This window comes from Salvelinus fontinalis, chromosome 14, assembly GCF_029448725.1.
Source record: "Salvelinus fontinalis isolate EN_2023a chromosome 14, ASM2944872v1, whole genome shotgun sequence".
Lineage (NCBI taxonomy): Eukaryota > Metazoa > Chordata > Actinopteri > Salmoniformes > Salmonidae > Salvelinus > Salvelinus fontinalis.
The window spans coordinates 29,602,744-29,620,007 of record NC_074678.1 but is presented as its reverse complement, the minus strand read 5'-3'; the positions used below and the strand labels follow the sequence as shown (position 1 = coordinate 29,620,007).

At 42.9% G+C, this 17,264-nt stretch overlaps 1 protein-coding gene across 2 annotated transcripts in view; it reads right to left on the bottom strand.

The window, feature by feature from the left end:
* Nucleotides 1-16,081, bottom strand: part of LOC129810589 (leucine-rich repeat-containing protein 7-like) — a 294,865-nt gene extending 278,784 nt beyond the window's left edge. For both annotated transcript variants that reach the window (XM_055861262.1, XM_055861261.1), the window contains exon 1: nucleotides 15,764-16,081. The gene's annotated coding sequence lies outside the window, so the exon portion shown is untranslated. The remainder of the gene's footprint in view (nucleotides 1-15,763) is intronic.
* Nucleotides 16,082-17,264: the final 1,183 nt, after the last annotated feature.

The following is a 17,264-nucleotide window of genomic DNA, read 5'->3' as shown; positions in this document are numbered from 1 at the left end:
TCAGAAGTTTACATACAATAAGTTGACTGTGCCTTTAAACAGCTTGGAAAATTCCAGAAAATTATGTCATGGCTTTAGAAACTTCTGATAGGTTAATTGACACAATTTGAGTCAATTGGAGGTGTACCTGTGGATGTATTTCAAGGCCTACCTTCAAACTCAGTTCCTCTTTGCTTAACATCATGGGAAAATCAAAAGAAATCAGCCAAGACCTCAGAAAAAAAATTGTAGACCTCTACAAGTCTGATTCATCCTTAGGAGCAATTTCCAAACGCCTGAAGGTACCACGTTCATCTGTGCAAACAATAGTATGCAAGTATAAACACCATGGGACCATACCGCTCAGGAAGGAGACGCGTTCTGTTTCCTAGAGATGAACGTACTTTGGTGCGAAAAGTGCAAATCAATCCCAGAACAACAATATAGGACCTTGTGAAGATGCTGGAGGAAACAGGTACAAAAGTATCTATATCCACAGTAAAACGAGTCCTATATCGACATAAACCCGAAAGGCCGCTCAGCAAGGAAGAAGCCACTGCTCTAAAACCGCCATAAAAAAAGCAAGACTACGGTTTGCAACTGGACAAGGGGACAAAGATCGTACTTTTTGGAGACCTCTGGTCTGATGAAACAAAAATAGAACTGTTTGGCCGTAATGACCATTGTTATGTTTGGAGGAAAAAGAGGGAGGCTTGCAAGCCGAAGAACACCATCCCAATCGTGAAGCACAGGGGTGTCAGCATCATGTTGTGGGGGTGCTTTGCTGCAGGAGGGACTGGTGCACTTCACAAAATAGATGGCATCATGAGGCAGGAAAATTATGTGGATATAATGAAGCAACATCTCAAGACATCCGTCAGGAAGTTAAAGCTTGGTCGCAAATGGGTCTTCCAAATGGACAATGACCCCAAGCATACTTCCAAAGTTGTGAAAAAATGGCTTAAGGACAACAAAGTCAAGGTATTGAAGTGGCCATCACAAGCCCTGACTTCCATCCTATAGAAAATGTGTAGGCAGAACTGAAAAAGCGTGTGCGAGCGAGGAGGCCTACAAACCTGACTCAGTTACACCAGCTCTGTCAGGAGGAATGGGCCAAAATTCCCCCAATTTATTGTGGAAAGCTTGTGGAAGGCTACCCAAAACATTTAACCCAAGTTAAGCAATTTAAAGGCAATGCTACCAAATACTGATTGAGTGTATGTAATCTTCTGACCCACTGGGAATGTGATGAAAGAAAAATAAAAGCTGAAATAAATCAATCTCTCTACGATTATTTTGACATTTCACATTCTTAAAATAAAGTGGTGATCCTAACTGACCTAAAACAGGGAATTTTTACTCTGATTAAATGTCAGGAATTGTGAAAAACTGAGTTTAAACGTATTTGGCTAAGGTGTATGTAAACTTCCCACTTCAGCTGTAGATGCACAATTACAGGTAACGTATTGTATTGATGGAAGCAGCACAGACGTCAATTCAATGTCTATTCCACTTCATTGAAATAATGTCCAAACAACATTGATTCAACTAGTGTGTGCCCAGTGGGATGTTTTGGTAACTTTTCCCAGTATTAGTGAATGCAGAAAAGCAACTGCTCACAAATAAAATATTCTATTCTATTCCCTCAAACGATTCCTATTGAAAGACATTGCAGGGCAGCCGAAGCTCGCCGTTATCTATGTACATCCAGCTCTAGTGTGAATATTTGAGTTATCTGTGAGTATTGAGCCTCCGATAAGGAATTTACACCACTCCTGTTGTTTCAGCAACATTGTGATGGAGGCCCCCCTACTCAATCTGCACACCAATAAAAAGGAATTAAGAGAGAGAGAGAGAGAGAGAGAGAGACAGGGAGATATCGATATAAGGAGAGAGAGAGAGAGAGAGAGAGAGAGAGAGAGAGAGAGAGAGAGAGAGAGAGAGAGCAATTGGAGGGGACTCCAGCATCAGTGTGTATTCCACTCACATGTCCTCCCACACATCTCCTCCCACAGCGGGCCAGGCTCTGGAGTGCTGTATTAAGGAGCTGTAAATTGGAAGACGGAGGGATGCTTTACCTTGCTACGTAACCCACTCAAGCTTGATGTACTACAATACAGGACATAATCTACAAATGGGTTACATGAAACAACCACTGCCAGGCTATGGGTAGATCAATCCCCAAATCTCCAAAAGTCACATATAGTGTGGATTGTCATATTCAGCTCCTTATTCACAGCACTAAAGCTGTTCAATCTTGAAAGAGATGTGCACTCTTAGAAAAAAAGGTTCTAAAAGGGCTATTCTGCTGTCGCCATAGGAGAACCCTTTTTGGTTCAGGTAGAATCCTTTTGGGTTTCAGGTAGAACTATTTTGGGTTCCATGTATTTTGGGTTCCATGGGAAAGGGTTCTACATAGAACCCAATAGAGTTCTACCTGGAACCAAAAAGGGTTCTCCTATGGGGACAGCTGAAGAACCCTTTTAGGTTCATTGACCTGGCCAATGCTTTCGACTCTGTCAATCCCCACATGGTTATCGGCAGACTCAACAGCCTTGGTTTCTCAAATGACTGCCTCGCCTGGTTCACCAACTACTTCTCAGACAGAGTTCAGTGTGTCAAATCGGAGGGGCTCTGGCAGGACCTCTGGCAGTCTCTATAGGGGTGCCACAGGGTTCAATTCTCGGGCCGACTCTTTTCTCTGTATCCATCAATAATGTCGCTCTTGCGGCTGGTGATTCTCTGATCAACCTCTACGCAGACGACATCATTCTGTATACTTCTGGCCCTTCTTCGGACCCTGTGTTAACAAACCTCCAGACGAGCTTCAATGCTATACAACTCTCCTTCCGTGGCCTCCAACTGCTCTTAAATGCAAGTAAAACTAAATGCATGCTGTTCAACTGATCGCTGCCCGCACTTGCCCGCCCATCCAGCATCACTGCTCTGGACGGTTCTGACTTAGAATATGTGGACAACTACAAATACCTAGGTGTCTGGTTAGACTATAAACTCTCCTTCCAGACTCACATTAAGCATCTCCAATCCAAAATTAAATCTAGAATCGGCTTCCTATTTCGCAACAAAGCATCCTTCACTCATGCTGCCAAACATACCCTCATAAAACTGACCATCCTACCGATCCTTGACTTCGGCGATGTCATTTACAAAATACCCTCCAACATTCTACTCAGCAAACTGGATGCAGTCTATCACAGTTTTTTGTTACCAAAGCCCCATATACTACCCACCACAGCGATCTGTATGCTCTCATTGGCTGGACCTCGCTTCATATTCGTCACCAAACCCACAGGCCACCTATAAGTCTTTGCTAAGTAAAGCCCCGCCTTATCTCAGCTCACTGGTCACCATAGCAGCACCCACCCGTAGCACGCGCTCCAGCAGGTATATTTCACTGGTCACCCCCAAAGCCTATTTCTCCTTTGGCCGCCTTTCCTTACAGTTCTCTGCTGCCAATGACTGGAACGAATTTCAAAAATCACTGAAGCTGGAGACTCATATCTCCCTCACTAACTTTAAGCATCAGCTGTCAGAGCAGCTCACAGATCACTGCATCTGTAAATAGCCCATCCAACTACCCCATCCTGTCACGTCTGCTCCTGCTCTTCCCTTCCCCTGGCGCTTGAGGGCGCCAGATTACCCTGCATCACACGCTCCTGCCATCCATCACTCACACCTGCCCTCCCTCGTCACTCACATCAGCGTTACTGGACTCACCTGGACTCACTTATCTCCTGTTTATTTCCTCCCCTATATTTGTCAGTTCCCTGCTGCTGCATTGATTGTTTTTGTCTTTAGTTTTAGTTCTTGACGCTGTTCCTGTCTCGTGTTATTTCAGTTATTTATTAAATGTTTACTCCCGTACCTGCTTCGTCTCTCCAGTGTCATTCCGCGTGACACATCCTCATGTTATTTGTTTTTTGCTCCTTTGCACCCCAGTATCTCTACTTGCACATTCATCTTCTGCACATCTATCACTCCAGTGTTTAATTGCTAAATTGTAATTACTTCACCACTACGGCCTATCTATTGCCTTACCTCCCAAATCTTTCCTCATTTGCACACACTGTATACAGATTTGTTTCTGTTGTGTTATTGACTGTACGTTTGTTTATTCCATGTGTAACTCTGTGTTGTTGTTTGTGTCGCACTGCTTTGCTTTATCTTGGCCAGGTCACAGTTGTAAATGACAACTTGTTCTCAACTGGCCTACCTGGTTAAATAAAGGTGAAATACATTTTTTTTTTAATCTAAGAGTGTGGGTAATATGACAAATTTGGGTATATGTCACGTTTCAGAACCATACATTCTGTGGTTTCCAGGCCTGGGAGAGAGGCTCATGCTGTGGGAGATGAGTGTAGCTCTGGTTACCCTCTGCAGCAGCGCACCACAAGCCCTGTGCCCAGAGCAGAGCACAGCGGAATAGGGAACTGGTGCTGAATACAGAATATCTCTCTTTCTCTCTCTCTCTCTCTCTCTCTCTCTCTCTCTCTCTCTCTCTCTCTCTCTCTCTCTCTCTCTCTCTCTCTCTCTCTCTCACACACACACACACACACACACACACACACACACACATACATACACACACAGCCGTTTCCCATCCTGCATCAGGCTCTCCTTGCTCTCCCTGCAGCAGGGGCCGCTCTGGGCTTGCTGCTCTCATCGGCAACGGTGGCCTGTAGGGGTAACTGAGTAACTGTTGAGAGTGCAGACACCCACGCTCTGTTACAAGCTAAAGCTCGTCAGTGGGTGGACAAGCTGGAGAGCTGCAGCGATGTTCTGGAGGAGCAGAGAGTGGAGATGGGCTTTGCATATTCATGACCTCCCCAGTCAAAGCCATTTAAGGCCCCGGCTCGGGAACCCCAACATGACACTCCCATATGGACTCAGTGAGCCCACAAGTACAACAAGCATTACACACTCTCCTCACGACCATAGAACAGCAGCTCCCACTACAACAGGGTATGTGTTCTCAGTCCATACCGCACAGTGTAAGTCTGAGTACACAAGCTCCTTGTGGTCTTTTTTCTCTGTTGAAGTATTTACAGATATCACCATCATCCGTAAACTGCACGTCAGAGGGTATATCGCCCACATGAGTCAGATGAGGAGATCCTGTTGCTGTGTAGCTCACTGAGCCAGTGTGGATACTGGGAGGAAACTGTGTGATGACATATAAAAAAGGGTAATGATAACAAGGTGTTGAAGAGCACTGCGGGAGGAGTGTAAGTAGATCTCTCTCTCTCTGTCCCTGCGCTGGGATTGGCAGTGTGTGGGTTGGCTGCTCTCTTTCTCACTCCCTCTCTCGCACAGATGATGCAGCACCATGGAAACCTGTGCAGATATCTGCAGCTAATTATACGACCCCGTGACAGATATGAGCAAGAAAAAGTACAGTGGAATTAAGCTGCCAGCTCAGTGAGCCTAGGGCTCCTCTCCTTCCTCTCCTCCTCACCATCTACAACCCCCCCCCCCCCCCCCCACCCCAAAAAAAAGTCAACAGAGCAGTACAGCTGGGCTTGTGTTAGCTTGTAAATCCTGTCTCACTAGACTAGAGTAAACAGCTCTATTACTGTAAATAAGGGACAGAATGTTAGAATACATCCCCACTACATACAATATGACTAAATAACACGTTATTCTGTGTTGATCAATGCGTTGTTGCTATGGTGACCGGAAGAGGCGCCTGTGTTGATCAATACGTTGTTGCTATGGTGACCAGAAGAGGTGGCTAGCGCACTGGCAACTTGTGCAAAGCCCTTCTAAAGTGTGAAGGGAAGTAATTTGCTGGCCTGACTACACACAGTGGTAATTGGGCCTCGCCAATAGTCTAATGAGGTACCGTCGCCAGATAAATGTCTCCCCAAAAATGGGGCCACTTCTATGTCAGGCAATAGGCTATTTGACATCGTTACTCTTAAGGTGAGAACATGGTGAATCTCTATTACAAGGAAAATATGTCTAAAGATACATGTGAAGTTGGCTTAAAGATCACCGAACGAAGTTACAAAGGTTGATCAAACCATTTTATTGCCATAACATTTTCATGAACCTTCTACAGTTTGCTTAATATAAAACAGTTTGTTCACAAAGTTTATTGTCTCCTAACCAAACATTTGTTGTGGAAGTCTGGAAGAAGGGGCTTCCACAAATGTTTTTTGTCTAAGAAATGTGCCTACAGTAAATGTGTCACAAGACATTGGACTGTAAAGCTTAATAAAGACATATACTTATCAATAGCATCAAGTAAAGGACCTTGCCCTGTTTGTCTACTGTGCATGATTACTTGTGGATGATATTATATATTTTCCCTGAGGCCAAGGCACTGTGGCTTTCTATAACTCACTGCTCTACCAGCAGGTGGCGCTTGTGTAAGGGACAGGAACAGGGAGCAGCCAGGCTGAGGGACAGTTTTTTAATGACAAGATGAAGCTCCATCAAGGCAGGGCAAACTATATTTAGACTGAGTGCAATTCCTCTTCCAGAAAGCTTCTGTTCATCTTGAAGGGAGAGTATGAGGAACCTTGACTTATTGAATCATTTATCAGTGTTGCTGAACTGTCTTTCATCCATCATCACTCCACCCTCTACAATACTATCACCTTGAGATGAAAGCAATGACAAACAGAATATAAATCTGAAGGCAGTTTGTCTGTGTTGTCACAAGATATGACATTTTTCATTAACACATCATGTGAACTCTCTCTGCAATTCCTTAAACCTTAGTCAAAAGACAAGAGAAACTTGAAAACCAGAACTGATGCTAAGAGTGCTGTGGGCAGACCAAAGGTGACACACTGGGATTGTGCTGGAATAGCCTGCTTCAGGTTAAAACCCACACACAGTTCTCTGTTCTGAACAAAATCTTTTCATAATCCAAGAGAAGATGGTGCAACAGCAGGGGTGGCTAATGCTCACATAAGGCGGTTTGTCTTTCGTCATATTGAGCGTATACTGGATATAAAACTTCCTTTGCCCATCACTTTGTGATGAAACAGAATGGGAAAATCACAGTCAAGCTATTCCATGGGATGAATAAATTTAGGCCATAGTGACCTAGATAACAGAGGACCTACTTTCATCTGATTGGCTTTATTAAGGCAGTCCACTCCCAGTTCCCGGGCCCAATCCAAACCAGCCCTGTCTCACAGCCATATCCTCCTTCCCTTGCAGATCCCAGCTGGAAGGTGACATCTCACAGACAGTAGCAGTACCAGACCGTAGTGCTCAGCCTCAGCACATATCAGATTCCTCCACTGTGTCTCAGTGCATTCGGAAGTATTCAGACCCATCGACTTTTTCCACATTTTGTTACGTTACAGCCTTATTCTAAAATTGATACATTTTTGGGTTCTTCTGATCAATCTACACACAATACCCCATTATGAGTAAGTGAAAACAGGTTTTCAGAATGTTTTGCAAATGTATTAAAAATGTAAAACAGGAAAACTTATTTACGTAAGTATTCAGACCCTTTGCTATGAGACTTGAAATTACGCTCAGGTGCATCCTGTTTCCATTGATCATCCCTGAGATGTTTCTACAACTTGATTAGAGTCCAAATGTGGTAAAACATGATTTGGAAAGGCACACACCTGTCTATATAAGGTCCCACAGTTGACAATAAATGTCAGAACAAAAACCAAGCCATGAGATTGAAGGAATTGTCCGTAAAGCTCCAAGACAGGATTGTGTCGAGGCACAGATCTGGGGAAGGGTACCAAAAGATGTGTGCAGCATTGAAGGTCCCCAAGAACACAGTGGCCTCCATTATTCTTATTGGAAGAAGTTTGGAATCACCAAGACACTTCATAGAGTTGGCCGCCCGGCCAAATTGAGCAATCGGGGGAGAAGGGCCTTGTCCAGGGAGATGACCAAGAACCTGATGATCACTCTGACAGAGCTCCAGAGTTTCTCTGTGGAGATGGGAGAACCTTCCATAAGGACAACCATCTCTGCAGCACTCCACCAATCAGGCCTTTATGGTAGAGTGGCCAGACGGAAACCACTCCTCAGTAAAAGGCACATGACATCCCGCGTGGAGTTTGCCAAAAGCCACCTAAAGGACTCAGACCATGAAAAACAAGATTATCTGGTCTGATGAAACCAAGATTGAACTCTTCCGCCTGAATGCCATGTGTCATGTCTGGAGGAAACCTGGCACCATCCCTACGGTGAAGCATGGTGGTGGCAGCATCATGCTGTGGGGATGTTTTTCAGCGTCAGGGACTGGGAGACTAGTCAAGATTGAGAGAAAGATGAACGGAGCAAAGTACAGAGAGACTCTTGATGAAAACCTGCTCCAGAGAGCTCAGGACCTCAGACTGTTGGTTCACCTTCCAACAGGACAACGACCCAAAGCACACAGCCAAGACAACGCAGGAGTGGCTTCGGGCCAAGTCTCTGAATGTCCTTGAGTGGCCCAGACAGAACGCGATCAAACATCTCTGGAGAGACCTGAAAATAGCTGTGCAGCGACGCTCCCCATCCAACCTGACAGAGCTTGAGAGGATTTGCAGAGAAGAATACAGGTGTGCCAAGCTTGTAGCATCATACCCAAGAAGACCCGAGGCTGTAATCGCTGCCAAAGGTGCTTCAACAAAGTACTGACTGAAGGGTCTGAATACTTATGTAAATGTGATATTTCAGTTTATTTTATTTTATATATTTGCAAAAAATGTCTAAAAACCTGTTTTTGCTTTGTCATTATGGGGTATTGTGTGTAGATTGAAGAGGGGGGAAAGTAAAGGGGTCTGAATACTTTCCGAATGCACTGTATGTTCCCTATTCAAAGTCATGATTGCCATCACTATATTAATCTGTTGAGGTATTGTGGGGAATAACCACTGGGTTGAAGAGAATGAAAAAGCTTCAGAGTCATATATTTAGTCATGTCCTAATGCTTGTCATCTATCTCATGATAAAGACAGGTCCTACTGAGTAACGGCTGGCAGGAGTGATGAATACCACACTGCATTGGCAGACATTCAGCTTGTCTTTCCCAAATGCGTCCTCTTACAGCTGGATCCACCACATGACTTCTAAAATAACACAACAAATCTGAAATGTTTTAGTCCAAAGGTTATACAGTATACAGAGACAGCAATGAGCCTCATGGGCATTTACTAGAAGGTAGAATATGATTGCTTCATTGTCTTACTTATGTAAACGGAGATGGCGAGATGCCAAGATCTTTAATGAATAATGATGACACACACACACACACCCACTCAATGACAAACAGTGATTTTAATGAGGGTTGGAAAATGACTAATTGAAAAAGATATAAAGGAAAAGAACAATAATGTTTTTTATCACCAAATAAAGTACTTTGTGTCTTTAGAATGCTAAGGCATAAACTTTTTAGACAATAACAGAGATGGTAAGACGATAATTCAATAAAAACGAAAAGTTTTCTGACACATAAACTCAGAAAACGCGAAAACTATCATTCAAGGTCAACAAGAAAAAGGTCACATCTAGCTACGGTATTGCATCTCAGTCTTTCATGTGTTATTATAACCAAGGTCAGAGCCAATGAAACCAGAGTCTTAAGCAGAAAGCTGACACATTGTCCTCCTCATACTTTGCATTGTTACAGAATTCTTGATTATTTAAAAAAATATGTACTATGTGTGTCTATCTTTCTCCAGATAGCGGATAAACAGATTATTGCTTCTTCTCGGCTAGTTGCCAGATCTACTGGCTCTCTCCAATGACTTTGAAGAAGAAAAACAATCCAAGGATGTAACCTTCTGCAGGAGAATCATCATACCCTCCAAGGCATGGATATCATCCCTCAGAATAACTGGAGATGAATTCACATACTGCCAAGTTAGCACACATTCTTTTGGTTCAGGAATGACATCAAAATGATCAAAGCTTGGATAAAATGAAAGTGGAAACTAAGGATACCTGCATGAAACATCAATTTATACTCAATATACTGGACAAAAAATGTATTGCTTGAAAAGTGACAGTGATTTTAAGAGCAATGTCTATGCACTGGCTCGGTTCTGTCAGATGAAAGTATTCTGTTTGTGGGCTGAGGTTGAGAGAAGTTGAGAAAATCTATGCTTGATAGCTTGAAAGAAGAATCAACCAAAACAAAAAAAAGATCATGTTTCCGTAGCAATGCGTTCACCTGAGAAACCTGCCACATTTTGTTGCATTAGAACAGTAGGAGTGTATAGCTGAACTCACAAATCATTAGCTTCCAAAAGAAAGGAGTCAGTGTTGGTTGCCGTGCAACCTAGGTCTATATCATAATAAAGGCAAGGAGACGAACAATATAACTTGACTGAGGGAAGGTCACAAATCCACCGAGAGCGTAAGTATAAGGCAGCCTGATTAGATTGCTGTGCTATCCTCAAAAATATATATTTATTTGTTGTGAGGATAAAGGCATGAACATCAGATATGATTGCATCCAGAGCAGTGAGAGAGCGATAACGGATGGCTCTTCATTTATTACAGTGTTCAAAAAGAAAGGCTTGGTGCTGAGAGGGTAAATTTGACATTGAGCCAATCTCACTAGAACAAATCTTTAATTTACTCCCCACCACCTCAGCAACAAACCCCAATTCCACCCAGGAGAGGAGGAAAGGTCCGCAGGACGGAAAACCAAATCTCTCTGAGCCAGAGGGCGCAACTCCATTCCATAGTCCGTCTGGTGGATAGAACCCAAGGCTATTAGAACAGTGGAGAAACCAGAGAATGAATTTTCTAATGAAACACAGTGAAAAGAGTCTTTTCCACAACAAGATTATGTTGTTGTCTTTATGTTTGTTCCAATAACATGGCTGAGGTACACGCAGTGTACAACAATAATGCACGGATATAAAACATTCAAGGTCTCTGTCTAAGTCATTATTGACAAGGAAGTAATATGATAGCATTTAGCATGACTTAAATAACCTCATTAATGGATTTCAGATCTTAGTAATTGGGCCATATAGATCTCAACAGGCCATCCTAATACTGTACACTCCTTAGGGCACTAATGGAAAACATGAACATTTATACCTTTCATAAGGCTAATATCAAAACATGTTTAATACATGAAATGAAAAATGGACATCCATTATTTGCAGAGGTATCAGGGAATGACATTGACCTGCACTGCTTGAAGATGAGATTGTATTACATACTACCACCGGTGCTTTTTTCAGCACACAGAATAATTGGCCCTATTTAATTTCATGATTCGTTTTTGCATTAGGAAAAGGTTAATTTGATTTGATTGGCCATTTAAGTTATTATATGTTATTTGGAAGGTCTACGTTAATATGTCGGTGTTCACCAATGTCGTGTAAATATCCATGGATCCCGCTCATCTTCTGTGCCTGTCACACCCTGATCTGTTTCACCTGTCTTGTGATTGTCTCCACCCCCTCCAAGTGTCGCTTATTATCCCTGGTGTATATATCCCTGTTTCCTGTCTCTCTGTGCCAGTTCGTCTTATATATTTTTCAAGTCAATCAGCGTTTTTCCCGTACTCCTGCTTCGATTCTCTTTTGCTAGTCCTCCTGGTTTTTGACCCTTGCTTGTTTTCTGGGCTCCGTACCCGCCTGCCTGACCATTCTGCCTGCCCTGACCTCGAGCTTGCCTGCCACTCTGTACCTTCTGGACTCTGAGCTGGTTTTGACCTTTTGCCTGTCCACGACCATTCTCTTGCCTACACCTTTTGGATTGTTTAATATATATTAAGACTCAAACCATCTGGGTCTCGCCTTGTGCCCTTATAGCGCCTGTAAATATATCTCCATTTTGCACCTGATTTCGTCTGACTCGTGATTCTTCGCACACCCTGATAAGACCACCTTAGGTCCACTATCTTACACATTGGTACCTGCTTTAGTAGCTGGCAGATTTTCCAAATAAGGGTCCGTTTCTCAGGTTTAAAAAGATGCCATATCATGTTCAGTGACCAACTAGGCTACTACCAATGTAATTAGCAAAACAACCTGTATTGACAGATTTTGTTTCATTGGTTTAATTCTATCCATTGCCTTTTGATTTGTGCTCTGGCCTGTGAGTGATATCTTAGCCTCAGTAACCCTATAGAACACAGCTGAGCTGGCAAGGACATGGAGGACCCCTCTCCCTAGAAGAAAATAGCTTAGGTCAGCTAGTGTCAAACCGAAGGTTCTTCTGGAGAAATACATTTCTTACAAGGGCAAAAAAGTTATAGCAAACTTTTTAGAGGATCATTGGTATTCGGCCGAGTGCTTGGGTTGGGTATTCCATGGCAACTATTTTCTTCTGGCAGCAATCGGCTAAAGAGAGCTGAGTGTAAAATGGATGCTCAGTGTGAGTTTGAGGCATGAAGTCCATTCAGTACAGGAGGTATGTGTACTCAAGTCTCAACTGTACTAGTATAAAAGTACTAATGATAGTCAAGAAAGTGGCCAAACACAAACCATACACAAAATGGATGACATAAGATGACAGAGTAGTTTCCAATCAATCCTTTGATAACCTCAGCCTACTTGAACACAGCCTGATAATACACTGCTCAAAAAAATAAAGGGAACACTTAAACAACACAATGTAACTCCAAGTCAATCACACTTCTGTGAAATCAAACTGTCCACTTAGGAAGCAACACTGATTGACAATACATTTCACATGCTGTTGTGCAAATGGAATAGACAAAAGGTGGAAATTATAGGCAATTAGCAAGACACCTCCCAATAAAGAATGGTTCTGCAGGTGGTGACCACAGACCACTTCTCAGTTCCTATGCTTCCTGGCTGATGTTTTGGTCACTTTTGAATGCTGGCGGTGCTCTCACTCTAGTGGTAGCATGAGACGGAGTCTACAACCCACAAAAGTGGCTCAGGTTGTGCAGTTCATCCAGGATGGCACATCAATGCGAGCTGTGGCAAAAAGGTTTGCTGTGTCTGTCAGCGTAGTGTCCAGAGCATGGAGGCGCTACCAAGAGACAGGCCAGTACATCAAGAGACGTGGAAGAGGCTGTAGGAGGGCAACAACCCAGCAGCAGGATCGCTACCTCCGCCTTTGTGCAAGGAGGTGCACTACCAGAGCCCTGCAAAATGACCTCCAGCAGGCCACAAATGTGAATGTGTCTGCTCAAACGGTCAGAAACAGACTCCATGAGGGTGGTATGAGGGCCCGATGTCCACAGGTGGGGGTTGAGCTTACAGCCCAACACTGTGCAGGACGTTTGGCATTTGCCAGAGAACACCAAGATTGGCAAATTCGCTACTGGCGCCCTGTGCTCTTCACAGATGAAAGCAGGTTCACACTGAGCACATGTGACAGACCTGACAGAGTCTGGAGACGCCGTGGAGAACGTTCTGCTGCCTGCAACATCCTCCAGCATGACCGGTTTGGCGGTGGGTCAGTCATGGTGTGGGGTGGCATTTCTTTGTGGGGCCGCACAGCCCTCCATGTGCTCGCCAGAGGTAGCCTGACTGCCATTAGGTACCGAGATGAGATCCTCAGACCCCTTGTGAGACCATATGCTGACACATGCACATTTGTGGCCTGCTGGAGGTCATTTTGCAGGGCTCTGGCAGTGCACCTCCTTGCACAAAGGCGGAGGTAGCGGTCCTGCTGCTGGGTTGTTGCCCTCCTACGGCCTCATCCACGTCTCCTGATGTACTGGCCTGTCTCCTGGTAGCGCCTCCATGCTCTGGACACTACGCTGACAGACACAGCAAACCTTCTTGCCACAGCTCGCATTGATGTGCCATCCTGGATGAGCTGCACTACCTGAGCCACTTGTGTGGGTTGTAGACTCCGTCTCATGCTACCACTAGAGTGAAAGCACCGCCAGCATTCAAAAGTGACCAAAACATCAGCCAGGAAGCATAGGAACTGAGAAGTGGTCTGTGGTCACCACCTGCAGAACCATTCTTTTATTGGGGGTGTCTTGCTAATTGCCTATAATTTCCACCTTTTGTCTATTCCATTTGCACAACAGCATGTGAAATGTATTGTCAATCAGTGTTGCTTCCTAAATGGACAGTTTGATTTCACAGAAGTGTGATTGACTTGGAGTTACATTGTGTTGTTTAAGTGTTCCCTTTATTTTTTTGAGCAGTGTATATGCCGTTTAGCAGAAGCTTTTATCCAAAGCGACTTACAGTCATGTGTGCATACATTTTACATATGGGTGTTGCTGACGAATTCTATTATTTTGTTCCCCTCATATTCTCCCTCATTACTCAGTCTCTTTGATGTTAGGCATCAGCAGCTTTACACAGCACTGTGAATGGTGTTTTTAGAGAGTCAGCATGGATGGACTTGGCATAGTGGGGATGAGGGAAAGTCTGTATAGGCATGCACTCCAGTATTAGTCTAGGAGACACAGCTCAGGGCACATAAGCAAAGCTATCTAAAGAGCTTATGGTGATATGTTCACATGCAACAATGTAACCTGCAATGTAACCAATGCAAACCGCCCTTTCACGATGGATGACAGCACTCATATGCAACTTAAGTGTTGCTGGAGCTTTTAATTAAGCTAGTGTAATTCGTAGTAGTGCAACCTGGTCTCAGAGCACTTTGTATTATTTTGTATGTAAATCCGACACAGTCCATTTAGTTGTTACATTTCGTATGGTATGAATTCATTTGTGGATGTCCATCCCCCATTTCGTATGATATGTTACAAATTATACTGAACAAAATATAAATGCAACATGCAACATTTCTAAGATTTTGTTGAGTTACAGTTCATATAAGGAAATCAGTCAATTGAAATCAATTAATTAGGCCCTAATCTATGGATTTCCCATGAATGGACAGGGGTGCAGCCATGGGTGGGCCTGGGAAGGCATAGACCCACCCACTTGGGAGCCAAGCCCAGCCAATCAGAATGAGTTTTTCCCCACAAAAGGGCTTTATTACAGACAGAAATACTCCTCCAACATTCAATTCTCTGGCAACAGCTCTGGTGGACATTCCTGCAGTCAGCATGCCAATTGCACACTCCCTCAAAACTTGATACATCGGTGGCATTATGTTGGGTTACAAAACTGCACATTTTAGAGTGGCCTTTTATTGTCCCCAGCACAAGGTGCACCTGTGTAATGATCATGCTGTTTAATCAGCTTCTTGATATGCCACACCTGTCAGGTGGATGGATTATATTGACAAAGGATAAAATGCTCACTAACAGGGATGTAAACAAATTTGTGAACAGAATTTGAGAGAAATATGCATATGGAAGATTTCAGGGATCTTTTATTTCAGCTCATGAAATATGGTACCAGCACTTTATATGTTGCATTTATATTTTTGTTCAGTGTACAATTCATATTACATGTTACGAATTTGCAAACGTAAAATATGTTACGAACGCCCGCCCATCCACCCCAACCAACCACCCTACTTTCGTTTTTGCCTTAAGTAACCATTTGTCTTATATAACCTTACCAAGCATAACATATCATACTATTTTTAGCGTCCCATATTTTCGTTTACTTTGTTACGTCTAGTCTATGAAACCAGGCTGAGTAGTGGTATCCTTGTATACAGTAGTAGCCTATATGTTACAGTAAATATTGAAAATAAAAAAACCTGAGCCAAGATACTCACTTTAGTAAATACAAGGGTTTATCTGCATATACGTTTGTGCCTCATTCGGTAGGCGTAGTTTCTCCTCCACAATGCAGATACAGTAGGCTATAGCGCTTACTGGACCCGTACAGTTTACATGATGTAACGAGCCTCCTGCGCAGCAGAAAGAACATGCACATGCATAACACTTGTGTTTAAAAAAATTACCTACCGTATTGAGCAGGTCGTTCATTTTGATTAAACCTTCACAAGGTCACAACAAATGCAGTCGTTTTCCCTCTGTCAAATCCTCTAGTTTACGAATTAGTCACGTTCTTAATTAAACTTGCACAAATTCTTCCTTTCGGGTGGTGACGGTCGGAGTAAATGTAGGTATGTGGTATAGCTACTTCCTCGAATGGTGTTTTGATTTCTCAATCATTTATCTACTTAGATATTTCGCTTGCATATAATAGCAGCCTTTTGTAACACTTGCTGCGATGGGCACAGCATGCGCTGCGCTACAGACTTACAATGTCAATCAAACAGGTTCATTGGCAATTGGAGCGCCCACCCCTACGCAACGCGGATTGGCGCATATGTTTGATTGACATGAATTTTAACATAACTGCGCCGATGTTCATAAACTGGAAGCCAGATTGTGAACTCACAGGGTGCAGGCTGTTGATACAGATGGTTACATTCCCTATTTATGATGACATCTATCCTCAATGATGCAGACCTTTTCTGAGCAATATTTTTTTTATCACCTCAAGGAGTTGGGAAAAAATATATATTTATTACATCTATCGAGGCCTTTAGCCTGTGTACCTACAACAGTAGTCTATCTGTTTGTGTAATTACACATTTAAAGATATTATGCATATGATTTACACAAAACAATAAAATGAATGATGTGAGTTTATTACAGTCCGAAATGTGCACATAATCTGTAATTACACTGTATTTACATGGGTATTGTTACAGTGTTAATATGGTATTGTCGAGAATACACTGAATAAAGATAGGCTACTCCCGACCCAACCCAGGTATCCTCATGTGACAGACCAACAGTACAGCACCCTGCCACATAAGTCTAATGAAACATAAATGTCCACATAGTGACATACTATAAAATTACACAACCTCATTTCATAATCCACAAGCATGGTATCAGTAGGCCTGGAAGAATCTCATCGAATAACAAAGCTATGTCACATGAAGGAACTGATAAAACTTTTATTCAGAGAATTACATCAAGAATGTAGCCTTCAAACATCTATAAAGACATTTCTTCTGAATAGAATTGTATGTCCCTTGTGAAAAATGCCATCATAATCACTCCCCTTCAAATCGCCCCTCTCCTATGTAATAATTGAAAGGCCCATATCTATGCTGTGAATATGAAGTGGAGGGTGATTGGTAGGAGGTTATCTGACTTGAGGTTTACTGTTTTATTTTACAGTTGCTTAGCAACAGACTGATATGTGGAAAGTGGAGAAGCGATGTGATAAAAACTGTTAACAGCTGATGGTCTTTAGTCGTTGACTCCAAGCCGGTTTGAAATGTTTCTATGAACTCAGAATTTTGAATATTTCAAGAACCTCTGAATATGAATTGTTACTTATATACCAAATAATTGATGGTTACTAACTTACTTTTCAATGTTGCACCTTTAGAAGAGATGCATGCATGGTGTACTCATTAGATACATGCTATTCAATCAAAGTCAA